This window comes from Melozone crissalis, unplaced genomic scaffold, assembly GCF_028551555.1.
Source record: "Melozone crissalis strain CALT ecotype California unplaced genomic scaffold, PUWL_Pcris_2 ptg000018l_1, whole genome shotgun sequence".
Lineage (NCBI taxonomy): Eukaryota > Metazoa > Chordata > Aves > Passeriformes > Passerellidae > Melozone > Melozone crissalis.
Genome location: NW_026535796.1, coordinates 27,936,980 through 27,961,043, shown reverse-complemented (window position 1 = coordinate 27,961,043; position 24,064 = coordinate 27,936,980). Strand labels below are relative to the sequence as shown.

Genomic DNA, 24,064 nt, shown 5'->3' with positions numbered 1-24,064 from the left:
CCTGTCCTGCGGAGCGCTCTCGCGGAGCGGCGCTGCCGCCAGCCCGGCCCCACGGCGGCTCCACGGCGGCCCCGCGGGCGCGGAGGCGGCGCGCAGCCCCCGAGCAGCAGCGTTTGGGGTTCCCTCCCTTCAGCGCTCCCAAACTCCGCTCCAACACGCTTATTTCCTCCTGCCTCCCAAGCCAGCTTCCTGCCCGCGCAGCCACCGCTTCTCCCCGGCATCCCGCCCGCCCCGCCGCGCCACGCCGCCGGTTCGCGGGCGGCCCGGGACGGTGGCGGCGGGGGCGGTGGGCGGCCGGCGGGCGGCCCCGATTGGCGCAGCCGGCGCACGTGGGGCCGCCCTCACGCCTCGGCGCTGGCAGCGCGGCCGCCGCCGCGGGGCACGGCAGGGCAGGGCGGGGGAGCGCACCGGGCTCCGCTCCGCGCGGGTCTCCGCGCACCGCACACGGCGCTGCGGCGGGGAGGGGAGAGAAGAGAGAGGAGTCAAGCCGAGCCTGCGGAAAGGTGGGTGTGGAGGGGGGCAGGCGCCGCGCTGCGGGTCGCGGTGGCCGTGGGGTGGGCGATGTGCCCGTCGGCTCCCTCGGTGGCGCGCCGCGCTCACCCCGTTGGGGCTGCCGGCTGCGCGGCGCCCGCGGGCGGAGCTCTCGGAGGGAGCGGGCCGGCGAGTTAGTGATCAACTCCGCGGCGGCGTCCCCCGCCCCGGCACGGCGCCGGGACCGCCTGGGCGCGCCGGGGGTGCCGGGCCGAGGCAGCCGGGCGTGCACCCGGGGCGAGGCGGCCGTTCCGGGGGCGGCCGGGGCCGCGGGGCTCCGCCGAGCGCGGCTGGGGCGAGACGGGCGGCGTGTCCGGCGGCGCAGCCCTTCAGCCCTCACCGTCGGAGGCTGCGGGAGCGGGGGGGCCCGGCCCTGCAGCCCCGGTACGGGAGGCTGTGCTCCGACACCGGCCCCGAAGTCTGCCTGGAGCCGCTGCTGCATCCCGGCAGTGGTCGGTCCCTGTCGACCGTCCTCGGGAGGCTCTGCGGGTGATGGAAGAGAAGCACAGAACCGGCCGGTAAATGTTAAGCTGATGCACTGCTCCCCTTCCAACACGATGTTTCAAGAGCAGCCTTGTCAGTCCAGTGGACCGACCACCACCACCTTCCCCGCTTTCTGTTTGAGCCAGCTTTGCTAATGGAAAAAAGTAAAATTTACAGTAGCTGTAGTCATTACCCACTTGTGATGGATAATCCACAGCTGATGAAATCTGAAGTTCAAGGAAATATTTACCATTATTTAGAGAAATGTGTTATTCTTTTTTCATCATATTTTGCCCCCTGTCAAACAGAGGAGCTTATGTTTAAGGAATTGCATCACTTTGCAAATCCCTCTATCTTTCTCTAAATATAAGCTGTCTTAGGATGTCTTCAACTTGGCTGTTTTCCTTTTGTGAGTCAGAGCTAGTGTTACTGCTTTTCATTGCTTGAACGGGCTCCACAGACCCATGACACCTCTCTTCAGACTTTTAAGAGTTGTTGCTCATGTGATGGGGATCATCTGGCGACTCTGCTTAACGTTACTGAGGCAGACAGGACCTTTTCCAGCCTAAAATACTGGAAGATGATGATAAGGTATCTTGATTTTCTTTTGATTATGACATCTAATCAGTGCTGCAGTGACTAACCGTAGGGGAGGTCTGTAACGTGTCATCTCTTGTAAGGGAGGAGTAAGCAGAGGGCAGGGAAGTTGTATCTTGCTGGTGATGCATTGTGTTAGCAACCCAGAGGTTTCTTTTTTGCATCTGTAGTTTCCAAGCACACTTTACCTCTGATTTTTTCTGTAATTCTAGTAAGTTATTTTAATGAGGCCCTAAGAACTCAAAACATAATGAACACAGAATACTTGTGGTAGTTTGAGTGCAAGTAATCAAAATGGGGTGTTGGGCTTTGTTTTATTTTTTTCCCCATGCTCTGTGAATAGGAAATTACAGCTTCTTGCCCTTAGGAAGAATGTCCCCCATGGGGCTGATCTTGCTCTGCTTGGTAAATACTTGAAAAAGCCACTTTCAGTGAAATGTTTAAGGCCTTTCTGCTTGAGGAAATGCAGTTACATTGTAGTCATGCTGCCTTAATTTCCCATCTATTACTCTTGATTTTTGTCAGGACTATGCCTTAATAGTTGCATGGCACCTTTAAAAATACGCTGAGGTAAAACAGTGAAAATAAAATGTACTATAACATTTTGACTGTAGAGTGAAAGCACTATTTTGGAAGTTAGCCCAATCACCATTTTGTGATAGCTTCCTCAGGTGAAGAAATTTCCAGGTGGAAATAAAAGGCTGTGAAGAATTGTGCAATGGAAAGTAAGGGGTATCTTTCCCTTGAGTAAGAGGCTTTTCTTGGTGACTGAGATTTCTGTTAACTTGCACATGTTGATTTCTCATCTCTATTTCATTTATTCTCAGGTTTCTGAGTGTCTCCTAGACATGGTCTGGATAGGAACATGTAAAGTCAGGGAAGTGTGATGATACCATGGTGTTATGAGCTATAGAAAGGTCAAAGAGAAGTACTTTATGTTTTTTTTTCCTTTGAGATTTGTGTTCAGATCACCTCAGTCCTGTGTGGATGTGGGATGTTTGGACAGTGAAAATAATATAATCCATTTATAAAGTCCTCAGTCTGAAGGTGTTTTTTTTTTTTTTTGTCCTAGTTGAATGTTCTTTGTTTGTACTATTTGAGGCTTATTTTACTAGAAGTTCACTTCTTAAGTAAGATGAATTCATCAATAGGTACTTCTTGTGTTTGTAATGTTGTTACTAGATTAAAGCATACATTTTTGAAAATTTAAAAAAAAATTTTAAAAATGCAGCTTATAAGACTATATGGGATATCTTCTGTTTTATAATGAATAAAATTCTATGAAATGCCAGCTCTGCAAAATAGTAGCTCTTAGTTTCCTTTGGGGAGAAGCATGCTGTCTAAGTAATAGTGCATTTGTTCTTTCTTCTTTCATTGTAACTTAATGTCTATTTCCAGTGTCCAGCTGGTAAGCTAACATTGCCAAGGCTGTACAACAGTGTTTTAATCGCAGGTGTTCGGATATTATGGTGGTAAGACAAACCTGTCTTCTGGTTTTAACCAAGCAGGAATGCCATAGCTAACATGTGTGCAGAGAAAAATCAAGTCCTTCAGGGGAACACTTAATTTTCCTAGTCCTGGGTTGGTGATCTGGTGATGCTGGGGATTTGAAAAATGGATGAAATAAAAAGCTTTGACATTAATTTATATTGTATCCAGACATGCCAGTGAATTCATTGGTACACTTTTGCATATGACTGCAGCAGTTAGTGCTGCTTTAACTGTATAGAAGCATGTTTAAATTTAGGCTTTTGGTTTGCTTCTTTCTTGTTCTGAGTCAGGAAATGCAAACTAGGATGTATCTAGTATTTTCTCAGTTCTAATAAACATTGTGTGTTTGTTTACAGTTTCTTGTTGTGTAGCATTCTTTGGTTATACAGATCTTGAATCTTATCCCCAACAAATTTCTTAAGCTTGGAGAAAAGGAGAGGAAAATAGTAATAGTAATTCAAAACAAGAACTATGTTAACAAGAGAAGGGACTATTGGTTTTCCTGCCTAAATGATGTCATAGAACATTTAGGCTGTAGTGTGCAGGGAGAAAGTGGTTTTAGGGAAGTGGGAGGAAGGACATTGCCTCTTACTACTTTTTTTTCCTCCTCTGGGTAACCTGCTATCACAGAAAGGAATGATGATTTTTCAAAAGCAAATGCATTTCTGAAGCTGTATATAGCAGAAATAGACTCATGAAATATATTCACTGGGTAACTGTGGGCCAAAAAGATATCAGACCATTTAACAAAATCATTGAATTCAAACTCTTTCAAAATTGCCAGTATCCTCTTCCATCTTGAAAAATCTTTTCCCAGTAGTCCATTTTCTTTTGCAGTATACATTTGTTGGAGGCCCAGTTGGCTGTTGGCATGTTGTTCATTGTGGTGCTCTAGAGCTCATAGTTGAACGTTAAGCTGCCTTTTTTTCCATATTAAGCTTAGGCAGACATCCTCTTCACCTGAGGTTTTTGACACAGACAGTACTGTGGGGCTTCTTTGTCATAAGTATAAAAGATTCCTTTGTAAATGGGATTGCATGACTGTGAGTTAGCTTGATACATTACATATTCCTACTTTCCCTTTCATCATTTTTCTTTGCAGATAGTTTTGGGAAAGGATTCCTGCTGTGCTGAAGCGCTGCAGGTCTGGGAGCAGTTTGGACTGTAATGTTCCTGTGTTCTTTACAAGACAGCACTTGTATTGGATTTCTGATGCTTGGAGGACCCAGGTTTCTCTATGTGTGTGTTGTCAGTTTCAGACTTTTATATGTAGATAACAGTGCTAATCTACTGTCAACAGCCCCAAGGGAAAAAAAGCAGACACTTCTGTAGCATTTTGATTTCCTCAGTGAAACAGGAGCATTGTGGGAGTTCAAGGTTGCTCAGTGGTGCACAATTCTTACCAGTGGCTGTGAATCCAAGTTACTGAAGGTTTTTATGATCATGAACTGTGGATTAAAGTCCAGCACTAAAAGCTGAACTTGGGGGTTTTTTGCCCTTTTAACTTGGTTCTAGTCTTGCTGTAGACATGAGAATGGTGCCAGCTTCAAGAATCTTTTTTTTTTTTTTTGTTTTTCTGCCTTTACTGTCTTGTGTGGTTTTAAACTTCAGACACTTTCACTTCATTATCTCTTCCTAGAGATTGCACGTGTTTTTTATATATGTGAAGTTTCTAAGTAGTATGAGACACTCTGTGTAATTACAGACAGATCTGTTAATAATAGGGCAAGCCCCCAGATTATGTGTATCTGTATGAAACACTTAGGATGGAGAGACTTTGGAAAACAGGTTTCTGGGTAGGTTGAGTTTTTCTTGTCTGTGCATAAAACAGTGCAATTAAATGTATAACAGTAATAAGTAAACTTGTTTTGGAGTAGATTTCAATATAAGAAATTAACATACTCCTACTTAAGCCATGGTTAAATTATTAAGATTCTGCTGCTGTGGAAACAATTCCTTTTTCTTGATGCATCACCATGAGATAAAACTGGAACTGTAACTTCTGTAGAATTCGGTGCTTGCCTGCAATTCATCTGCAAAAAAGAAATACTTATAATTTCTTCTTGCCAACTGTGCTGGCCAACAAGTTTTTTATTTACACATTTTGGTTTTGGGTCTCCTTTTCACAGGCCATTCTATGCTATGTTTGCAGGCTGTTTTAGAAAACACTCTTTGTATCTTGTGAATACTTGCTTGGAGAGCCAAAACAGTAATTCCTTAACTTTACTTATAGGTTTTCTTCAGGGTTGTTGAGGTTCAAAATTGAGATGTAATCTAATATTTTTCCTACCTTTCCACTTGCTAGCGTATTTAGGAGGAGGGGAAGAGCAAACAACTGGCCATATGCAGTATACACTTGGAAAACTCCCTCTTGGTAATTAATAGAAATTCTAGGATGTTCATGAGCTTCCTCTTGAATTGTTTGCCTTTAATGGGCCATTATATGAGCATATCAACTTTCTGTATTCATTTAAAGCTACACAATGCTCAGTTAAACATTGTTAATCATATATGGAAAGAATATGATCAGTTATTGACAGATTTGAATTACACAGAGTGAGTTCCTGTTAGTTATTTACATGAGCTTATATGGCAGGTTCTTGACAGTATAAAAAGTGTCCAAGAGCTTTGATATACCCAGAGGTTAGTGACTAGTCTGTAAGCACCTCTGTGACTTAAATATAAACATGGCAAATAGTTTTTGAAGTGGCAGTTTGTTCAGTATAGGTTAACAATCAACTCTACCCTCTAACAGCAAACACTTGTAAGTCTGAAGGATGCCATGCTGGGGCCTTAGGCTTTCAGGCAGCATGGGAAAGGATGGGTGATCAGAGACGTGCTCTGCTCATGTGTGACAATGCAAAGGGGCTTCTTTCTGGCTTCCTGCTAGCCACCAGCTCCTTGCTGGTAGGTATCCTCTGCAGATGGGCTGTGCACCTGGGCCTTTGCCACGTTTTTCATTGCATGAAAGTTACAAGATTCAGAGAGACAAAAAAGTGTCTGGTGTCTTTCCACAGGAAAGGGCCAACAAAATACTTGTATTCAGGTGCCCTTAGTGTCTTAAGGACAGATTTAAAGGTGGGTACTTAAACTACAAATTTACAATTTTAATTTACAAACTAAAATCTAGATCTATGCTGAAGGGGTTGCCTTAAAGAAGCAGTTGCCTTAAAGAAGCAGTCTGACTTTAAAAAACAAAAACCCCCCAGAAGAACCGTAGAACAGCTGATTTTGGATGGGACCTCTGGAAGTTCCTTTTTACAGTTTTATTATACCACTCTCTTTGGGAGAAGAGCTGTGTTAAGCTTAGCTTTTTTTAGGCAGTGCTCTCAGGCTCATGGTGTGATTCTTGGGCTTGTCTGTGCAAGGCCAGGGGTTTGACTTCATGGTATTTGAGGGTCCAACTCAGGATGCTCCATGATTTGTTTCGTGAGATATAGAAAGGAAGTTGCAGCTTGTAAATATAGAGGTTCACTAGTATGAGGGGATATCAAACAAAGAAGACTTTGTTTTGTAAGCAGACAGCTGAGTGAAGTCAGAGGCACATTCACAGATGGAATGGAGTTCTTGGTTACTGGAACTGAAATTTTCCTAACTTACATTTTTTTGAACCTTAAATGAGGACCTTTTAAGAATCATCTTACATTGTGCCCAAGCTATTAATTTTTGTCTCGATCAGTACAGAATTTCAGTTTCAGTATGAACACACTTTCAATATGTTCTTTGAAAAAAACATTATTCTTGACTGATTTTAGTAAAACTCACAACTTAAGAAAATTAATGTGTCAATTATTTATTTAAAACATTGGTTTTACTGTAGCCTGTGTGCATTTTCAGCTGTTCAGAAGTGACTGTCAGAGGAGCAAAGAATGATTCAACAGCATATGAGGTGCTGGATGCTTCCCACATTATTGGTAATGTATGATCTGTATTTGAAAAATGTAACCAAGACTGAATCTTTACATGTTTTCATGTTTCTTTTTCTGGGCAATTGACTAGTTTGGCTATAACATCAGACTGCGTTTTCTATAAGTTGGGGTATTTGGATCACTTTCAGTTAACTAGGGCCTGAAATATACATACTGAAATTCACAATGGAAGTGTTTGTTTTGAAAATTCTGATTTAATTTGACTCCTGTGGAAGCTAAAGGTTGTAGCTGACTTCACTGGGCCTAGAACAGAGCAGGTAGTCAAGCTTTGTCCACAGAGTTTCTTTGATGTTTCTGTTTCCTGTGTATTTAGTAAGGCTTCAGATGTTCCTTTAGTATGTAACTATAGGGCTAGGTAATGTGTTTCGTAGATGCTGAGATGCAGTTACAGTATATAACCTATTGTTTAAATATCCAAATACAAGATTAAGGATTTGCCATAGGTGATCAGTTGTACCTTGCAGAGTTGTTAATTAGACACAGATTGTGTTTTTGACTGAATCTGGGTTTAAAATGAGTCTCTTTTATGTCAGTTCTGCATTGATTTGTGAGTTAATGCTGTCTACTTAGGCACCTGATGGTCTTCTGACCTGAGGTGTCCACATTTCCTGTCAAGTCAGTGGAAGGAGTTGAAAGCCTTGGGGGCATGAATCACAGCATTGTAGTGTTTCACAAAATAGTAATGACATTACTTCAGTAAGCAGTGTTAAAAAGCATGAACAGAAGAAATGGCTTTTATGTGTGTTGGGAGTAAGGCAGTACGATTTTGTCACTGCTGCGTTAGCTGAAGGTAGCTGTGTCTGTTGGGTTCCACCTCATTTACACATCTTGACACGCCACTGTCCCTGCTCGCCCCAGTTTGCCAAGGTCATACTGAATTGTGGAGGGTTCTTGTTCCCAGCCCAGGAAATCAGATGCTTGGGGTGTCTCTTGAGAAAGCTTTGGGAAAGTAAGCTAATTGATTATCTGTGAAATTTTTCAGGAGGAAGCTAGGACTTAGGACCTCTAACTTACTTTAATGATTTGATGGGATCTGAAATATGGCATTTAGTGTCTTAAAAGTAAATTCCTTGTGTCCAATATGATATTTTAACACAGAGCCCTTATCTGACCAAGGGCTAATGTGACAGCCTTTAAAGGATTAAGAAACCAGTGTGCCTATACCTCGATAAAGGAATTTAGTAGATAGGAGCCATGTATAGGGCACCTTCAGGTCCTTGTGAGATTACATAAAAGACTAGTTTCAGGTTCTGTTTGGTTGCTAAACAGTGTTTCATTTTAGGGGACAAGAAGTATGCAATTAAAAAATATTAGACTTCAGTAACTTAACTTTTTTAGGGGGCAAACATTGTGCATTTCATCCTCCCAAAAAGAAAACTTTAGGATAAGTTCTGTAAGCTAAGAGATATACTGGAGTTAGTCATGTCATGTAAAAGAACAGTGCATTAAACTGCCCTTCTTTTTCTTTCAGTGGTGGTTATTGTGAAAGATAAAACTCTGTTTTGGAGTGGGAGTATAAGGGCTTATGATGGTTCCAGATGCCTGTGGGTCCAGTTCTACTCCTAGTATGATGTTCTACTCCTAGAATGATGAGAAGATTTTTCGGTATAAATCTTCTCATCATTCCTGTAGAAATGATTGTTTATTTGTGAGAGTGGGCAGGTCTGGGCTGAGGCAAGGCTTGATCCTGTTGTCCTTGGAGTGCAATAACAGTCCTTCTGCATTCCTCTTAAGGGGGTGATAAGACCATGTTTGTAACTCTGCTTTCTGTTCCTCTCCACTAGTTTATTAGGGAGCTGGTTTAGTTTTCTGGATGTTTGGGTGAAGAAAACTGAGAATTCTCCAGAAGTATCAGTCACTTATTTCATGTTGGTTCCATGTGGAAACTTGTGAAGCAGGATATAGTCAAGATGCTGACGTAGCTTGTGATTAGTTGCTTGTTTCGGACAGTAATAGCTGATGTCTTCAAATCTTAACTTGGTAATACTGACTGGTTTTGTGTGTGAAAGTAGGCTTGGTGTTAATTCAAAAGTTAAACGTGCAGTTTTGTTTTTGCTTTTTCTCTTCTATTTGGTTACAGTGGAAAGTGCAGGAATGGATTGTCTTTGACAGTAACCCACGTACCACTTTGGGTGCTAAGTGAGGCTTCCTTCCAGCTCTCTCTGAGCAGTGATTAAGCTGAAGAATGCATTTGTGCAGCCCTGTAACACTGACCTGATGGTCCCCTAAGTGCTTAGCAGATGCCAAACTCTCCCATACATTCATGAGCTGGGTGTGGTGACTCCTCATTTTCTGCAGAAGGAAATGATCGTAAATGAGTTGTTCAAGGTGATATCTATAGTAAAACTGTGATAAGACATCTTTCTAGTTCTGTTTGTATAGATTATCAGTGTATCAGACTTTATCTTTTAAGCAATTCAGTAAGAAATTTGTAATCAACTCTGTGTGCATTTGAAGGCCTCTTAAAAATTTGTGAATTCATCTCATGGAGAATCTTGCTCAATATATAACACAAACATCTTCCCTTTCCTGCTTATAACAAACCTGTTACTTAGGTTTTTAGAGTAAAACAGGCAGTGATGTGTATGGACTGCTTTTCTGTCTCTTTCATGGTGCATCTGTTGTGTCTTCCTCTGTGTCTGACATAGTTTGTGCATGTACCCCACACATAGTCTGTGCATGTCTCTGCACAGAAGGAAGTGAATTTTCACAGGTGGAGCAATAAAAGCCACCCTTGTGAAGGTGTAGTGTCTGGATGTTTCGTAGGGAGCTGGTTTGGTGGCTGTGAGCATTTTCTCACTTCCTGCTGGTGACGAAGCAGTAAATCCCAGGTTGTTTTTCCCTATGTTCCCCCCACTATGTGGATTTATTTTATGTTCGTACAGCACAGGCTTATCTGAACTTCAGGATGTTCCCAGCTTTGACATGAGCACTCATACTTACTTTTGCCTTTTCATTTAAACATTTCTCCTCCCTCCATTTTCAAAAGGGTGGCATGAGGTGAGGTTGACAATTGATGTCTGTTATGACTAAAAGGGAACCTTGCTTTTCTGATAGAGGAGTAAATACATAATTTAGCTTGCAGTAAGAGGAAAGTGCTTTTCATTTCACTCAGTGAGCTATGCTGAGGAGGGGATAGTAGGGGTTCAGAAAAGTGGAATCCAGACTGTGATATACTGTATTGTAGTATGTTATGCTGAATAAAATTTCCTGAAAATAGAAAAGAGATATTAGAGGACTCCCAGGAAATGCAGCAATTCCCCTAGAAACATGTCTGAGATGGGAGGAAATGAGAATTCAGTACCACTGAAACACAGAGAGGTGCAATGAGTTGTCTTCTGAGGTGTGGGAGCTATGGGAGGTATTTATCTGATTAATGAACCAGTAGCACTGGTTCAGCTGTCTTCCATGGACGAGGATTATTCCTGTAACATGGTCTCAGCTGTGTCTGATCTCTTTCTAATGTCACTCTTTGTTTTCTGCCTTTATAATTTTGTCTGTTTCTTCTTCATTTCTCTCTATTTTTTATCTTAGCATCCTTTGTACATTATTTTAATCATGGGACTGTTCTCTTTCAAACCTCAGTTAGCAGTCCCTAGGGATTTCTTAAGGGCCTTAATAGGTGTGTATTTCCCTGTCATGTGTCAGTTTAAACATTAACTTTGGCATCTTTAGTCAAAGAATGTTGACTAGAGATTGATTTCCTCTATTTATAGGTGAGTTCTCACCTTCATGTTTTTGCTTCCTCGTTTAAATAATTACCCTTTTTCTAGTTTATCTTAGCAACAAGGTAACTTTGGGAAGAGTAAGATGTGACCCAGATGACTGGAAAAGGGGAAGAATTTTGCCCATCTTGAAAAGGGATAGAAAGGAGGATCCTGAAAGCTACTAACTTGCCAGCCTCACCTCTGTGCCTGAGAAGGTCATGGAACAGATGCTCCTAGAAGCCATGCTAGGGCATATTGAGGACAGGCAGGTGACTTGAGATAGCCAGCATGACTTCACCCAGGGCAGTCCTGCCTGATCAAGTGGCCTTCTATGTTGGAGTGACTCCCTCAGTGGACAAGGGAAGCTATAGATGCCATTTATCTGGACCTTTGACATGCTCCTCCCCAATATCCTTCTCTTTAAACTGGAGAGAGAAGGATTTGCTGGATGGACTGTTAAATGGGTAAGAAATTGGTTGGATGGTCACATCCAGAGGGCAGTAGTCAACTGCTCAGGGACAACGGACATCAGTGACAAGTGATGTTCCCTAGGGATCTGTAAAGTGTGTTATTTAGTATCTTCTTCATTGATATAGACAGAGGGGTTGAGCGCACCCTCAGCAAGTTTGCAGGTGACACCAGGCTGAGTGGTGTGGTTGACACACCTGAAGGATGGGATGCCATGCAGAGGGACCTGAACAACCTCAGGAACTGTGCCCATGGGAATCTCCTGAGGTTTAACAAGACCAGGTGCTGGTGCTGCTCCTGGGTTGGGGCAAGCCCCAGTCTCAGCACAGGCTGGGCATGAACAGCCCCAGGGCAGCCCTGCCCAGAGGGACTTGGGGGCGCTGCTGCCTGAGAGGCTGCACATGACCCAGCCTTGTGTGCTGGAACTGGATAACCTTTAAGTCCCTTCCCACCCAAGCCATTCCATAGTTCTGCAGTTGTGACTTACTTTGTAGTTTCCATTTCCCTCTACTAGCAATTCTACTCCCCTTTGACAATGTTTCTTCTGAGTTGCATACTTTAAATGAAACAACAAAGTTATTGATGATAAGGGAGGAAAGGTAAGTGTTCTACGAATGCCACTGTGGTATGTTCTGGATCTTTCCAGATATGTTACTGCACTCTGTGACAGCATGTGAAATATTCCACACACATTGAGTAAATAATAGCTGTTAGGAATAAATGCTTTTGAATTAGCAGAGCTGGATGGCTTGTTTCTGAACATCTTAAAATGAAAAGTCTGAAGAAATGTAGATAGAATAAAGAAAGACCTAGAATTATGTTAGATATGTAATTAAATGGTTGCTTCTTATTCTGTTGGGGAACAAAAGAAGCCAATGCTTTGCCAGTGCTGAAGGGTCACTGAAAAGAAAAAGACAAATTTGAAATTGTGGGTGGTTGTTTGCCTCGGTATGGTGCTGGCAAGTCTAATATACTTTATTATGTGCAGAGTATTCTGTATTTAATTAAGCTTAAAATGTGAGTAATGTACATTCAAACACAAGAGAAATGCATCTGTTATCTTTTAATCTTTCATTGAATGGAGCAATTGATTTCAGTGTAGGATTATCTGTATTACAGGGTGCAGGACACTGAAGGGTTGCTTCCACTTTTGGTTGGCATTTTTCATTGTTCTAAAATGTCTGAGCACTTTAAGTATGGGCAATATATATATAATACTTTGAATTTTCTATTGCATTTCTTTAAAATTACTGGTTAAAGGTTATCTTTAGTACATAATTTACATTATTTCTAAATTAATTACATATGTATGTGTACCTGAGATCTTTGCTTTTTAAGAGGTGAATTTGCATCTCTGCATAACCACAATATTTTGGTTTTTTTGTTTTGGTCTTTGGCCCACATGGACATCTGAGGCAAAAACATTTTTGGAAGGTTTATTAGCAGTAGATCCTTGCTTGATTCCAGATGGAAATCTCTCAGTTCTCTTGGGGCTCCTATGAAATTGTTCTTTCCTACAGTAATAAAATAGTCTCTCAAGTATAAATGGTGCTAGAATTGTCAAGCTGAGCGAGCAACTAAAACTAATGAGTTGCAAAGAATTCCAAGTATGCATCTGGCTTTAAGGCTATACCCACAGTTTTGCGATATCTTTATTTGGGAAACATCTCTTGCTTTCTTTACTTGCTGTGCAGATGGCCATACAAAAGATTGCTCTTTGAAGAAAGACTAAAACATCAGTAGGCATAGTAGATAAAAGCACAGAATGCACTTAACACTCTCTTTCTTAATTTCAGAATCTTTCTCATGAGGATTTAGAAGCAGCTCTTATAATGATGTAGCTTTTGAGAAATTAGTATCCTTGTAAAAGCTAGATGAAAGCCTTTTAAGAAGTTGTAAGAACAATATTTGTACCATGTGCTGTGTGCCTACATTCATGGCTCCTTTATTATAGATCTTGATTTTTACAGAGCTGCCTGTCCTCGCAAACCTTTCTTTATGAAATTTTCTTGGAGAGACAGAAGGTTCTAAAATACGAATAGATCGTGTAGTCTATAACACAAGTGTACTTTGCAAATGAAATGCTTCTTTCTTTTTTCAGCAAATGGAGTAATGTGAATACTTTTTTGAAGAAAAAACCAAAACCCTAAGCTTCCCCTTCCCTCCTTTTCTCCCTGACCAAAGTATTTTGGGATATTAGCTTTAAAAATGTAGTTGACTCTTCTTTTCATTTTAAAAAATATTCTAACATGTAGACAAGAATAGTAAAATTTTTTAATCACTGCAATCCTGATAATATCCCACTTTTTAAAAAGTTATTAGATCTGTTGGACTCTTGGAAGTATATGAACTTATGGAAGACTAAGTTCAACTACCTTAGTGATGAATGACCAGAAGAAAGCACATCTAAATTCCATTTAGGGTGCACTAAGACCCTAATAAGGATATTGCTTTGTGGGTCTCTTTTTTGAAACTTCTCTTCCTATCTGTATACAGTGTGTTTCATTGGTGACCTTGCTGTACTTGTCAGGCTGAATAAAGGCTGTTAGTTCATATTGTGACTCAGCATCACCCCTGAAATGTATACTGTACATCTGCATTGTATGTAAACTCATTATTAAAAAACCCCAAGCAACTTCTTAGTATTTCTTATATCTACCAAGGCTTAGATTCAGACCTTTGAGTTTCTGGGTGGGTTATTTTGCTTGAAGACTGAAACTTACATAGGCAACCCTGAGAAACTGTTGTGATGGTAACATGATAGCTGATACTAACTGGGTCAGGATGAAAATGTTATTTGCAAAGTGAATGTGTGCAGAATCAAACGGATCTACCTTATCTCTGTGGGGCGTGGGGAATTTTTGGTTCATTCGAGGTTTATGTGCCTTTGTCTTTTGTTTATACTGTGTTTTATTTTATTAGTGATAACATCTATGATAAAATGCATGGCTGAATCCTTGCATAATGGGAAAGCTACTAAAAGAGCTCTTAAATATAAGTAATTACCTGTGAGGCTTTACCTGCCTGTCCTGAAGATCTCTCCCAGGGATTTCTCCAGTTGTTGAACGTAATGAGCACAGACCATCATTAGCTTTAAAGATACTTGTGTGCCTCACAGGATTCTGGGTCCCTGTTGAATGGATGACACTGATTGTCTTGGAGGAAAACATTTCTCCTTTCTTTTAAGTCTGTCCTGTCATTGTTGCACATTTGTCTTTATATAAAAGTCAGTAGGGATTCCCTTCCTTTTTTTGTTTTCTTCTTTCTTAAGTTTCTTTCTCATTGTTCTGGTGTTACATAGTCGGATTGCCTTTCTTTTATCTTCTGTTTCATTCCTTCACCAAATTTCACATAGGTATGGGTGGTTAAAAAGACTCTAGTTGCATCAGGTTGCCTACTCAGGTTACAGCATGATTAGTGTGAAAGCTTGATATTGAAAGGAGAAGATTTCAAAGATAAGTGTTAAACTACCAGCAAAAATGTACAAAACCTTGATATTGAACAAGGTGTAGAATGCCATGCACACTTCAGTAAAGAATATTGATCACAGTTCTCACAGAAGTGTATTAATAATCTGGATAAGATTTTAGCAATCTAGAACAGTCAATCCTAGTTGATGCTAATTTGCTTAAAAATATTTTCCTTCTGACTTCAGTGTACATTCTCACACTTCTCTGGCCTTGCCACTGTATTGTAACAGGGCTTACACCCCCTGAGTAAAGCTATTTTTAATTCCTTTTAGGAATTAATAGAGGAGGGAATTGTGTTTCTGGTGAAGCCAGAGCTGTGTACAAGGAAGTACTAGGTCTGAATTGTTCTTATTACAGTTGTGAAAAGGCATCAGAGCGGTAAATAGTTCTGTTGTATAGCAGGAAAGACAAAAGACAGTAAACATTTGCATTTGATCTTGAATCTGATTTACATAGTTTATTTAACAAGGCTATCTGCTTTGACTGTAGAAGAGCAGGAACTTTTGGTGATAAGGTGAGTAGCAATTTGAGTCTCCATTTATGCCTTTCCTCTGGTGTTTGTACCTTGGGCTTACTGGGTGTCACATACCTTGAAGCAGTTAATAGATCTGCAAAAGCTAGAAGGAGTACTGCTCACATTTGAATGCTCAGCAAACATATGTACGTTATTTTAGGAAACCTGACAGGTCTTAGAGTAAGCTTAAAAGTCACCAAATGTACTGGTACACTGAGAACACATCTCCTCAGTGTGAATACAGCTGCACTACCCTCCTGACTGCTGGGAGACAAGATCCTGGGAGGGGTGAGTTCTCGTAACAGAAGTCAGAGAAAACCTGCTGATGTTTGAAGGACCTAGTTCTTTCTGTGTGTGAAGCGCAGTTAGCATCATCTTTGCAGCACAAGGGAAGAGAGAATGAGGTAACCTTCTTGTGAGAACTTCAGAGTCCGCACTGACTGGGTTTGAAAGCACTGTGTGAAAACATTCTGCAGTTTTCTTTCCCAGCAATAGTGTACCCTGGGAATAGGGCTGAAGACTATGGTTAATATCTTTGGGGTATTGACAAGTTGCAAATGAAAAAAGATTACCTGGGCTTGAAGGGAAGATTGTATTCGTCTTCTTTCATTGTCAATTACAGCAGAGATAGCCAGAATAACATGTTAATTTCAAGTGGACTGTCTAGTGTAGATTTAAAAGCTCTGAAATATGTAGACTCACATTTGTTCATGAAACTTGGGTAACTTGAAGCAAGTTGGGAATGTTGTTCTGCCTTTCACCTGCACCCCTCTACTCACATTTTGAAATTATATTGGGATTGTACCACCGATTTCTGTCATGTGTGGTTGCAGTGTTGTAGGTTTCTGCCTCTCCTTAAATGAAGGTAAGAAAAATGACATCATTCTTATTGTCATGGAAAGCATGTTGTTGATTAATAACAATGAGGGCATTTTATTAGAGCTGTAAAACTGTCCTAGATCTCTCTCTCTCATCAAAACCTTGTTCTTCAAACAAGGCTGAAATACTCCAAAATGTAGTCTGCCAATATATGTGAACTAGAGGACACAGGCTCAAAGATCAGACACAGCGTAGTATAAGCACTTACTGAAACTAAGTTTATGTAAAAAGTGGTAGTAGGTAATTTCTTTTTCTATTTTCTTTGGGCTACAGCTAATAAAAGCAGACTTTTGTGGATCAGAATTGGTAATATTCCACAGGTATGGCATTCAGATTCCACACTTTGCTCCTAATTTCTTTTCTTCTGTATCACCTGCATAGTACTGCTGTCTCCTTCCCCCCCCAAATAATGTACTCTGGAGATCCATAAATTGGGAAATTATTTCATCTCCTGTAACCAGCTAAGTTCATTATCACTTCTGTGTATTCAGGTTGTGGTATGAAATTGGCAGATTTGAATTGCTCAAGACATTCCTCAAAACTATATTGAAACAGTAAGCACAGGAGTTACAGCTTGATGGAGTTGAAGTAGAGGTGTTGAACAGAAAGTAGTACTGTGGTGAATAAATAATCATGTGCCTGGATTATCATAATAATTTTAAAGGATATTGGGACTGATTTAGCATAGAGACAAACGTTTTTTTCTTGAACTACATAATGAGAGGAAACATTACAGTAAGAGACAGACTGTTCCTGCCAGACACTAGAATTATGACTACATTGATAAAGTTAGTTGGAATGATTTTTTTTCCTTTCTAAGGTGGAGGTGGCAATTCCTTTTTAGAATATGATTTCTGAGATCTTCTGTTAATATGTGCAACAGTGAGACTGCCAGAAAATGGCTTTCTAAAAATGCAATCTCTTAAGTCAACCAAATGCTTCATTGCAAGCAGTTTCTTTTAATCCACAAGTCAGTAGGCATCAATCCTGTTTAGTGGTTTGAGTTTTAAAAGGAGAACATTGATGTCACACTGAAGCCTGCATAATGCCAGTGGTGGCTGCCTAATACACACTATTTCTATGAGCTGTTCCGAATTCTAGACTTCACTGGTAGTGCAGGTACTGTACATAATTTTATGGAAATAGAAATGGATGCTCTTCTGGATATTCTTTTCTGCATTGTTTTCAATGTTCAAGATTCAGAATGACCAAAGATGATCCTTTTGCCTACCATTTTCCACCAGTGGGCACAGCAATGTTTGTAAATATTTCCAATTTAGCAAAACAAGTTTATGAAGGTAATCAAAGAAAGGTCAGTTTGAAATAGAGCAGGAAGAGAAAGGGAACCTTCCCCTGTGATACTGTCCTTCTACTCAGGTGAGAATGGCTTGGAAATCTGACCTTTGCATATGGGTTTACTTCTTTTTTTCCCTTTTTTTCCCCTGTTGGTTATTAATAGAGTGGGTATACTGGAGTATGTTAAGCCCTATGTTAACCTATATTAAGCCCTCCATTATAATATGTGGAGTGCTGTCTCTGAACTAAAAGGGGAAGAGGGAATCTTATATGGGCCAGAAGGATACAATTTATAAATGTGAGTTTTCAAATCTAGTGTTTCATTTCAGTATACTTTCAGTTTGCATCTGTTTATGTACTTGACAGAGTATTACCACTCATAACTTTAGGATTGACCATTCAATTGTTGGGGTTTTTTTCAGTTTTGTATTTTGGAGCATTTCCTATTATTAGACCAACTAAAATGTAACAGTTTGTCGGTGAAGTTGATAATATCTTTTGCTGCTCTGGCTTGAAGGAAGAGGTGTGCTCTCTGCTCATTGAGTTACCTCTTTGTTTTGTATGATTGTGTTAGAAGGTGGTAACTGGCACCTTGCTTTTTCGTACTATTTAAGGATGCCTTCTAGTTAATATAATTTGCTGTTCTTCAAGGTAACTAATTCACATGTGCAGCAATTGAAAGGAAACCAAAAGGAGGTTACACAGAATTTCACTTTTGGCAGTGCTTGGTAAGCATGTTTCATCATCCCAGAAATTCTGTTCAGTCAAAGCCTAATTTTGGAAAAGAAGAAAAACTGTCTGTTTCTGTCTGGAACTTGCTTGATACAAAGCAAGCAATTAAGCTTTCTGCCTAAAGACTTGTAATTTGTATTTGAAAAAATTAATAACTGTAAGGGAAAACTCAATAGGAGTTGGAATCTTTCATTTGATTCAACTGTCACTAAAGACTTGACTGGTTTCATTTCTTCACCTAACCTCTTTTTATGAATATGCTCTATGTTTCTAGTTTCCTTCTCCTTTGGGAATGCTTGATGGCTGTCATTGTGGATTTTTATTTGAGTGAAAATGACAACTTGAGTGTAAGTGACAGTTTTCAAATCCACTTTTAAATAGATACAAATTTTCCAAATTCTTTGTAGATTAGATCAAACCCCTTGCCTTTAATGAGTCTGTAGGATCTCTTCAGCAGATGCCAAGGAGTCCATCTTAAAACACTGTCAGGATCACCATTTATCCTTTGCCCATTGGACTATCTGTGGTTTGCTGCAAAAGTGCTGAGCAATCCCAGCATGGATACCCATGATTCATGAGTCTGTTGCATACCTTTATTTTGTGCATAAGCCCTGCAGTTACCTCATGCTTATGTGTCACAAGCACAGGCATGAGCCTGGTGTGTAACAGGGAATGCTCAGGTAAGAGAGGAATGCTTGGCAGAGCACTGCAATTAAGCATGGCGCAAACAGGACGTGTTCGGCTGTCAGATATGAGCTGTGCATTCTGCAACCAAAATGTCCAAGTAAGTGCTCATCCTTTGCATGGACAGGTATGTGGTGTTTTTGATCTGTCAAATGCTAAATGACAGAATCATCATGTGCTAAATGGAAAGCTCTTACTTTTTTCCATTTTAAATTTCGATTTCAAAGATTTAAATCTGTATTTCTTCTAATGCTGTTCAAACTAATTTTATTCTATTCTAATGCTGTTCAAACTAATTTTATCAAGACAGGGACTTCTGATTTTGAAATGTTAGATTACTAGTTTCATTACTACTTTTTAATGCATTTATGCACCCTGGCAGTGTTTGTGAGTTTGAAGTATTATGCAGATGCAGCTGAGGTATAAATAAATGACATTAGTAGTAAGTTAGACTAAAGGATATTAAAACAGGCCAAGCTATTACTTGTTCCATTTATTTATATCTTGTATGCTTAAGGGGCGTTTCCTTTGGTTTAGACAGATGTAGCAATGACATTTCCTGATTTCATGTCCTGGGGCAAAAAGATACCTTTATACTACTGTATACCTAATACTAGCTGCAGCTGCAGTTAATTCTCTGTTCTTTCTGTTTCTAAAGCCTGCTTTCCCAGCTTTCTGAAATCTTCTTACCTTTACTGTTTCCCACAGGAGGTTACCTTGAGTTGGTGTTAACTGCTTAGAGAAATATCAGTTCTAAATAATGTATGTTTGAGTTACCCCCAGTAGGGAATGGATCTTTTGAAATACTTTTGAAATCTATTTCCTGAGTTTCCGTAGAGTTTAAACTTCTTTCTGAACAAAAACTTCCTCATTCTCCTGTCCCCAGAAATAAGTTGATCCATTGTTTTTGGTGTTCTACTATAAGTAAGTCTTAACTGAAATTATGCCTGTCATTGGTACCTGTTTATTTAGGCTTTATTGATATTTTCTGCTTTGAATTTCAAAACGTCGTCTCCTTATGCAACAGAGAATGCTGTAAAGACTCTTTTTTATCTGTAAGTGGATATAAGAGTGCTTGTTTACAATGGGCAGTTGTGCTTGTCATTTTATATATTCACTGACCAAGCAGGGAGCAATCCTGTGGAAAATCCTGTGGAAAATAAGCCTTTGAAATTCAGCAAGGTTTATTTTGAAATATTACCTCAAAATTTCTCATAACTGTTCAGGGAGAAGTTTCAGTCTTATTTTTTATATACCCAGCATTTTGAAAAATAGAATTAAACTATTGAGGCTTGTAGCCTCGTCTCTTACTGATAGTTACATCGTCTAGTATCTGTGAAACTGCTTTTACTTTTTTTGAACCACTGCACAAATTGCTCAAAAATCTGATTTTAAGTGTTAATTCCTCTGTTATGTGTGTGCGACAGCAATACTAACTATTTGAACTTTTTTTTCTTTCTGTTCAGATATGGTTATAGGTTCAAGGTTTTATTTTCTGTTTTAATTTCAAGTTTACAGACTTTCTTAAATTCAGATGACTGCCTACTGGTGGCCCATATGGAACAGGAACCATTCTTAACTGTGAGCAAGACCATTTTGTGCATAATTCTCCTTTTTGGCCTGCTCTATTTATCATCTTACTAGAATGGGATTATGCTCCCAGGATGTTGATAAATGTTGATGAGTTGTAGTTTGAGCGCTATTATGCATATTGTGTTTGAATAACCAGGAATTTTTATTGACACATAAAGGATGTATATGTCTCTCTAATTATCATAGTGTTGTTGAAGTGCTTATCTTTTAATCTTGACTTAGAGTGGAAGAGCTGGCAAGGCTTGGCAGCTCCTTTGCCTCCTGTCTAATTTGGGTTTCTTGCCAGTGTCACTGAAGCAATTTTTAATGTGCTCTTATTAGACTAGAATTGCTTGTATCATTTTTCTTTTCTACTAAGTCTCAGCTCAGAGCTTGTCAGCAGGATTATGTATGTCCTTGTGATGCTGGTGTTTCAAAGAACGTTATCAGTTACTTTGGCCCTGTGCATTGAGGCTTGCCTACAGGAGTTGTGGTGACTGAGGGAGATGCTACAGCCTTTTTACGTCATCCTTAAATCAGGCTGCTGCTGTCATTCTGCAGAAGTTTTGCAGCCCTCCCTCTGAAGATCTCCATCTGCAGTTTTGAAGTCCTTGCTGCCCTTGCTATACCCATATAAGCAGAAAGTTTTTGATTCAGTGGTATAGCTTTTCAGATGCATGTTGTCTTCTTTCCCACTGCTGAGCTGGGCAGTCTCTTGCATAATTACCTTTTATTTGAAGAAGAAATAACTCCAGCTGGCTACTGCTGCTTCATTACTGTGTGCAGGCAATGATTAGGTGTTCTGACTTTCCTTCCTTGTGCTTCTCTACTCCCATTGTTTTGCCTGTCCTTTGCTGGTACCTTCTGCAGTAGTCATTATCTGCCATCCATGACTTAAAACCTTCTAAAAGCAAGTAAAATTAAGTTTTGTTTGCTTGATTCCTTTGTTTTCCCTTCCCCTGTCCTTATGAAGTTGGAATAATTGCAAAAGGCTTGAGTAAGCACAGGCTTTGGATCCTGTTTGCTGCTTAGTGCGTTTACTCAAGCTGTTGCTGGTGTTCCTTGTGCAAACAGCTGCTGGTGGTTTAAGTTGATCTTTTGTTTCTCAGGTTGGTTAAACCTGCCCAGGTGCCCTGTGAGCTGGAGATTCCCTGTGGTTGTGGCACCAGGAGTGGTGAGGGCTCCCTGGGGCCTGGGCTGTTGGGTGGCCTCAGCCTGGGGCTGGGACACCTCCCTGGGGATGAGGGCAAGCCCAGGCTGGGGTATCAGCCCAGCAGCAGCTGGGGGGGCTGGATCAGAAGAAGTTCTGCTGAGAGGAGCTTGGGTCTCCCAGGGCTGTAGGGATGGCCTGAGGCCCGGCGGGGGTGTGGGCCCACAGGTGGGACTGGCTTGGTGGGGCTCATGGCTACCTGGGGGGAGCTGGAGAGGAGCCCTTTAGAAACGAGTTATGCAGCAATAGGACTGTCCTGCTTTATCTTTTGCATACAAAGTAAAGCCTGATTATTTTTTATTATGAGCAGGACGTACTGAAGGAATTAATTCATAAACAAAACATCTGTCTCTCCAGCAGTTTTTTTTTGCTGGGATTGGAATGAGTCATGGGTTTGGGAACTGTGCTGGTCTCAGCGCAATGAGATCACCAGAAGACTTAAGGATTTTCACTGTGTTTTCCAGGAAGATAAAAATATTTTGTGAAGTTAGTAAAACTTACCCTCCTTTTACATTTGCACATGGCCACCTACTTTTATGCCTTTATGATATTGGGAACTGTCTTCCAGGAGAGCAGTTTCCTTTCATTCTTCAATAAAGCATTACAGAGACTTGGACAAGGCTTTCTATACTAGTAAAAGTTAACAATCTGAATGTGATGAGAGGAAATGAAAAATGTCAGGAGTGGTAAGGAGCAGTATGTTGTTGCCAGTTCAGTTTTGGCCTAAACTTGTATATGGGTAAATACCATTTTTGAGGGAAAAAAATTGAGTTGACTGACTAAAAGTAGTCCAGAAATGTTTAAAAGAAAATAAGATTTTAACTGCAACTTACTTGAAAAGCAGTGCTATGGTGCTAGTAGGTGAAAAATAGTCATTGAAAATGAAATTGTGTTCTTCTGCACTTGCTTTTTCTGAGGTTTTGTTTATGAAATGTTAGTTTATTTATCTAGCTAAGTTATGATTTACTTACAAGAAGAAATTGAAGTGATCAGTGCTTTGCTCTCAGTCAAATTGAATTGACTCAGTTAATTCCTTCTAACTTTTATAGGAGCTGTAGCAGGTTTTTTAATACTGTCTAGCAAGGCTATTGTATCTGTATTCTCTGGATTTGGTGCTGTAGTTCTTAAGGTGAGAACAGTCAGTAATTTTGTTGGCAGAAATGCACGCAGTCGTGTTAGCGCAATCACTTTGCACTTTATCTTTCCTTCCTAACACTTTATACAATTCTATAAATTTGATTTGTATAGAAACTGATCCAGTCTCAGGCCCTTAAAAGAATCTAGTATTTGTACCTTAGCTGCTGGATCCCACGTTTGAGGTGTTTGTTTTGTTACCGTGGTGGTCAGTGGCACTGTCTCCATGTCTCTTGCATATATTCTCACTCTGAGATTCTCTGTTTGTCAATCTCATTAAGCAGTGGGCCTTTGTGCTCCATTTATTAGTAATAGGCCCTTGCATAGTTTTATTTCCTCTTCAGAGTTGGATTTTCTGTGGGGGTTTTAATTTTCAAAGTTTATTTTGTATATGTTAATATGTCCTAGATGCATAGAAGTTGAGGAGGAGTACTTTTGGAGCATGAACCGTTACTTTTATCCTTGGCAAGGCTATTAGGGCACAGGAGTGAACTGCTTCTTGACAGTGTTTGACATTTTCTTGTCTAGCCAGCCCCTGGCATAGCTGTAGTCCAGCATGGTAAAGCCCAGTCCTGGATTTCACCATGCACACTCACACTCTATGGTATGGCCTGTGAGGACCACCTTCAGTGCTTCTGAGGGGAGAGGCTCGGCTTCCACTAGCACAGGAGTTTCTGTAGTAAAAGAAACATCTTCCTCAGTGCATGAGAGGAGACTTGTGAAGGCTGAACAAAATGACAAGATACATACTCCCAGTGCAATGTGCTTCTCTTCTGATGTCATCGTAGCATTTTGAGAAGTGGAGCTTTGTCCCTCCCCTTTTTATCATAACCTATGTTATTTCTGTTATTTAAAAAATTATTATAAGTAACTTATTTATGTTATTAGTTTGTTTCCTGTGGTAGAGTTTGGGTTCTCTCTGCTCAGAGATGATTAGTGGTAGAGTTTGGGTTCTCTCTGCTCAGAGATGATTATGTTATGTGGGTAAAAGAAGTTTTACCCTTTTGTCTGGAACGCAGAGACATCTTTGTTAATCTCTTGTGGTAAAGTAGTTTGTTACTGTGTCACTTGCCAAATGCTTTTTAATCAAGGGCCTCTTGTGCTTGGAGTTATACTTGATTTTTACTGGTATTTCAACAGATATTCTCTGTGTCCCATCTGCTCTTCACCAGAAGCTGGGATTGCTCTGAAGTTTCTTGACTGTAACTGTACCCATACTGTTTGAAAAAAAATGTATTTGTTTCACCTACATCCTACCTTCCTTGTACCTGGGCTCATGGTGCCTGTCTGAATTACTAGTGCTTTAAGAGCTCTAGCCTTACTTTGCTAGAGCCTTTTGTTTATTATGTACTTAATCTTGGCAAAGT

General features: G+C 40.4%; 1 protein-coding gene across 5 annotated transcripts in view; it reads left to right on the top strand.

Moving 5' to 3' along the window:
• The first annotated feature begins 374 nt into the window (after positions 1–374).
• The window catches only part of STXBP6 (syntaxin binding protein 6), a 97,585-nt gene continuing 73,895 nt past the window's right edge, over positions 375–24,064 (top strand). For 3 of the 5 annotated variants that reach the window (XM_054275975.1, XM_054275970.1, XM_054275974.1), the window contains exon 1: positions 375–503. The gene's annotated coding sequence lies outside the window, so the exon portion shown is untranslated. Of the gene's footprint in view, positions 504–6,939; positions 7,017–18,371; positions 18,445–24,064 lie in introns of all 5 variants that reach the window. The other 2 variants (XM_054275971.1, XM_054275972.1) reach the window with 2 other exon arrangements.